A 5,699-nucleotide genomic window follows, 5' to 3' on the forward strand; every position below is an offset into this window, starting at 1 on the left:
CTAGGAGGCGCGCGCGGATCGGTGGCGCAGGGCCCTCCGCCGCTCCGAAGGATGCTCGGCGAGGGTGGTGGCCGCCCTCCGCTTCGACTGTCCGCGGCCGCTGCCTCCCGGGCTCTCGGGCGGCGCCGGGGGACTGGCTGGCTGGGCCGAGAGTCGGGGTCCCCGAACCGCGGGGCCGAGCTTAGGACGCGCGCCGCCGGCCTGCTGTCGCCGTTCTGCACTGCGCGACACCGATCTGCGTCCGGACACTCGGGGCCCACGCCGACACTGGGGCCGCCGCCGCCGCCGCTGCTGCTGCTGCCGCTACCAACGACGACCCGGGCTTGTCGCGGTCCCCGCCGCACAGTGAGTAACACATCGCGCACCGAGTGACTGAACTAAGAGCAAAACAACACGTGACGCTGCGTTACGCAGGCACACTAGCGCGGACGCCCCGCCCCACCACCCTGCATTGGTCCCGCGTTCCTCGACGGACGGCGATTCCGGCCAATGGGCTTGAGGCACAGTGGGGGGAGGCGGGCCGACACCGGGGCTGCGTTTCCCGCCGTCCCCTCCCCCTCTCGCCGAGGCCCAGCGGGGCTCGGCGGGGGCCGGGCCGGGCTCATTAATCAGGGGCTCGTTGTGGATGCGGGCGGGGGCGATGCCACCCAGGGCGGGAAGCCCGCCACGGAGGAGGCGGGTACGGGGTTTGTGTTCTGCCTCGCGCCCTATTAACTGACACCAGGCTTCCGCCGCGCAGAGGGAACGGAGGCGGGAGGTCGGAGCTGGTGCGGGGCGGCGGTCGTACCCCAGCAGCCGGGGTGGGCGCGCGGCGCAGGGCGGTGCCCGCTGTGGGTGGCAGGCGCGCGGCCCGGCTTGTTTACGAGCATCACTGCCGGCGAACTCTGGGTCGATGGCAGCTCGGTGCCCTTTCTCGGCGGCGAGCCGAGCGAGGGGCGCCCCGGAACCCGCCCCACCCTCCGCGGGCGCCCGCCCCCGCCCCCGGCCGTGGGCTCTTTCCGGGGCGTCATCAGAGCCATTCACTTGTCAGGTTCCCGGGAAGTGGAAGTCGCCTGTTCTGGATGTAATAGGAGAGAGGAGGAGGGCGTGCTGGCGTAGGAAAATGCGGTTTCCATAGTGCCGGGAAAGGGCGGGCCTGGGCGGGAGCGGGGAGACGGGAGCGGGTGCTGGCGGGCGTCGTCCCCCCTTCCGCCTCGCGCCCCGCGCCCTTACCGCTCTCGACCAGCGCCCCAAGCCCTGTTCACCCTGCACCCGAGCTACCGGCGGGCGTCGCGGTAGTTAGGAGCGCGGCCGCGGGCACAGCGCCAACCCAAAGATGCCCTTGAACTGCTGCTTTGAATTTCTCTATCTACGTGGCCTTTGTGACTTTCAAAGTCGAGGGCAAATAAGCACCCGCACGTCCTGTCTCCTGACAGAGTCCTGACAGACAGGGCCACTAGAAAGGGCAGTGATCTGGGTTCACAGAGGGCGGGCTAGGAATCCTGAACTCGAAGGGTAAACAAAACCCTTGCCCATCAGGGGAAATAAGTATCTAAGTGAAACTATTCGTGACAAGAGTTTATCTTACAGTTTAACCTTGCTTATTTTGTACCGAGTACTGGAACTTCGCCTTCTAATGCCCTGTGTAATTTACAAAAGTCATTATTGCAAACACAATGACATGTTTAAGAAAAATAATTGCACATTGTGATTCTGAAGACCATAGCTGCTTTAACCTTTGTAGAAAATGTGCATTAAACACTCTAATGGTGAATTTTATATGCCAAGACAACCAAATCTAATATTGGACCTGTTCTGTTTTTAGCGTGTATACAGTTATGATTATAATTACCGATGAGTAGCCAAAGCCTAGGAAAAATCATTAATGCAGTAAATATCACCATAAAATTAACCTCAAAGCGATATATTGAATTCGGTCTTTTATTTTAAACTACACCCTTTAAAAACGAGATCAGTAAAGTGTCCACTCCTGTTTACCTGCAAATGTGTGTGACTGCCCACCGGTGCAGGCACACCCATGTATATAAGCGCTGTGTGTATGTGTGCGTGTGTGTGTAGCATACTGTCCTGTGGGTGCTGGCTTTTCCTTTTGCTTCTATCACCAAGCATTGTCTCTACTCAGAAAAAAAAAAAACATGACTGGATTTTTATCTTGGAGCTTGAAGAAAATGTGGCTCGATTTTATTGATTATGATAATTTACATTCCACTTTATGAGACACATAAATGAGCCTGTGTGTTCTGTAACCTGAAATAGTGCAGAACAAGAGACCACTGTGTCAGCATCCTATGCTTTCCTTTGAAAAAGTATTTTTGGTAACCAACTTATTTTCTTCTTTTATTTTGACTCTTAATACAAAATTAGATTTTTAGGAATGCATTGAGTGATGACCTTCTGTGTCCACTGGAGCTTGGCCCGTACCAGCTTTGTTTTCCTCAGGGCTGTATTAAAGTTAAGTACCAGGAGCCAGGAGCTCAGTGTGTGCAGGTGACCTGCTGTGTGCTGCTAGCAGCACAGGAGGGGCCAAGGAGAGGTGCCATTTCTGTCAGTGGCATCTTCTGCTCACCAAGGTGGCAAGATGTTTGTTGTTCTGAAGGCCTGGAGAGAAAAAAATGACGAGGTCCCCACTCCTGCTGAGAGAGTCCCCACCTCCCAAACACCTTGCCATCTCTCCTTCCTGCTCCCAGATAAGCTGTTTGTTTACTTGAAGCTGGTTGTGTATCTTGCCATTTTTCCAGCTGTTCTCCCATACTTTTTCAGTACAAGTCGGCTCTTAACATCTGTCAGTGCACTGGGCTCAGAGGACTGGGTGCCACGTACTTGGCCTGTTGCCAGTGAACAGCCGGACTGCAGGGTTTCCTCTTGGCTTAGAAGCTTTCCTTAGAATAACCCCTTTCCTTTCACAGCTGACAAATGACCAGGTGGCTTTGATTGGTTGGTTTTTGGTTTTGTTTTGTTTTGTTTGTTTGATATAGGGTTTCTCTGTGTAGCCCTGGCTGTCCTGGAACTCACTTTGTAGAACAAAGATTGTAGACTCAGTTTGTAAGTCGGAGATCCTCCTGCCTCTGCCTCCTGAGCACTAGGATGGAAGGCAAGTGCCATGGCAATCATAGCTTTTTACCAAGGAAGACTTGAGGTTTTCTTTTTTACATAGATTCATGCAATTATGATTCTTCTACTAAAAGAAAATTATTTCTGGAATAAGTTAAGTATTTTCATTAAGTTGTTTATTGTATAAATGGATACAGTATGTTAAAAATCAATGATATAAATACAATCCCCAAAAAGGATCATAGATTTTTCTTAGTGTAGAGAAGCTAGTATAGGAGAAAAGTATGTAGTTTTAAATTTTCCTTCGACTCCTCATGCATTAGATGTCTGACAGGATTTTCTGTCTAGGTCAATCTAAAAACTAACTAAGCAGATTGCTCAATGGAAAGCTATATGGCCAATGTGAACAGTCTTTACTTACAATGTGTTCCAGGAAGCCTAACACTCGTTTATGTTGGCAAGTCTGTGCCTCTTTAGAAAGGATGGCTTTGTTTGCCTTGTCTCACTGCACTCAGTAACTTGCTTCCCAAGCTCATTCAAAGCATTTGCATTTCTGATGAATGAACCTTGCATAGAGTTTTGCAATAAGTCCCCCTATGATCATCTAGGATTAACAGGAGGACTTGCTGCATTATATGAGCTCCCCCACTGCTTCTTTGCTAGTATGTTTCAACTGAAATTGCACAAGAATTTTGTAACATGTGAACTCTGTGTTTGCAACAGGATAACTTCCCTGCAAGAATGTAACTGTTGTTTGCCCACTTAGTCTCTCTGCTTGGCAGGGAAAACAGTCAGTCAGAATTTGTAAAGACCCTGTGAGCAGAAACAGGTGGATGAATCTCTATGAGTTCAAGGCCAGCCTAGTCTTCTCACAGTGAGTTCCAGCCCAGTCAGGGCTACTTAGTGAGGCTTTGTCTCAAAAAATGAAACAAACAAAAAATTTTAAAAATAAAAGAAGAAACGGGAGAACGAAATTTGTATAAATATGTATAAACTGATTGTATTGTTTCCTTAGACATTGTAATGGACTTCCTTAGTATTCACTCTGCTCATTAAAAATATTGATTCAACAGTCCACATAGTCCTAGATGCTCATTCAAGGGAGGGGTTTTCTAAAATAAAAGTTTACTAAATGCTAAAATGACCATAACTTTTTAAGTAAGGACTTCCCATTTCTGGGTCCACACGGTGGATGCAGGTGACAGTAAGAAAGTCTCTGAAGTGTCATGGCTGTGTTGTCTGAATGTGCAACAGGGACAACTGGGAGTGACCTTCTGAAAGTCCCTGTGCCTCAGGACAGCAAGGTCAACCTGGGCTCTTTGATCTGTGCTGTAGATCAGGAGCAAGCAGTTAGCCTGGGGTTGAAAGTTGCTTCTGAGGTTAGAGACACAGCCAGCTGCCTCCTGCCATGTCCCTATCCGAAACCTGCCATGTCCCTATCATCATTATAACCCTATAACCAGGCTGCCTCTAGACGCTACTGGAAGGCTAAGGATATCACAGGAAATGTGGCTGGCTCTTACCCATGCTGCCACCCACTGGCGATGTTTCTTCCCTAGGTGGCTGGTGAGCACAGCTGAACCTCCACTGGTGGCTGGAGGGTTTATATGACATTGCTTACCACCAAACATAGACTCCCTCTCTTGGGATCCTGAAGGAAGACAGTGAAAGTGATGGGAGAGAGAGCAGAGAGACTGACACAGAGTGACAAAGAGGGACAGGTGAGGAAGGGACATGAGCAAGGAGTTCCAGAAACAGACCGGTAACTGTGGAACGAATCCATGCATATTTCAACACAGTGGAATGGAAAATACTTATCAATGCCAATTTACATTTTTGGAAAACAAACAAAGGAACACAGGAAATCAAGAATTTAAATCAGGATTATTCTGTGCTTACTTGATTAAATGTGAGTTAAAATCAAAACACACTTTCCCCTACTTTGACCACTCAACATCAGATTCTTTTTAGAATAAGCCAAAGTCACACATATGAGTGGGAAAGAAAATAAACCCTCAAAACATAAATGGCAACTGTCGCTCGCAAGTGTCACAGCATGACCATGTTTCTGAGTGAAATAATTAGAAGTGTGTTCTAAAGACTCCTTGGCTCTTTCAGAAATGCACAACCATTTTTTGATTTTGATTGCTTGGTCTCAGTTTAGGCAATGTTGGATTCTATTTTATGCTTCAAATATAGCGGCAATAGGAAAATTAGTGATGTGTTTAGAGAGAGCTGTTCTTTGCCTAAAGGGAAGGAACCCAAAGGCTTGATTGTACTGCCAATCACATCCTTGGGATTCCATGTCTAAAACAAAAGCTGACAGACAGTATTAATAACAGTCACTGGGGCCAGAGGATGGCTCAGTGTTTAATAGCACTTACTGCTCTTCCAAAAAGGCCATCACAGATGGTTCACAACTATCTACACAGCCCTAGGGAATCCGATGCCGCCTTCTAACTTCTAAAGGCACCCACATACATGTAACATTCACTCAGACATACACATACATACACACAAATAAGACTGATAATGGAAAATAGAACACCAGGGCTAGCGACACTGCTCAGCGGTTAGCAGCGCTTCCTGCTCTTGCAGAGGAGTTGGTTCCCAGCAGCAACAACAATCTGTGACTCTAGTTCCTGGGG

The sequence above is a fragment of the Acomys minous genome (genome assembly GCF_964271855.1).
Source record: "Acomys minous genome assembly, chromosome: 15".
Classification (NCBI taxonomy): domain Eukaryota; kingdom Metazoa; phylum Chordata; class Mammalia; order Rodentia; family Muridae; genus Acomys; species Acomys minous.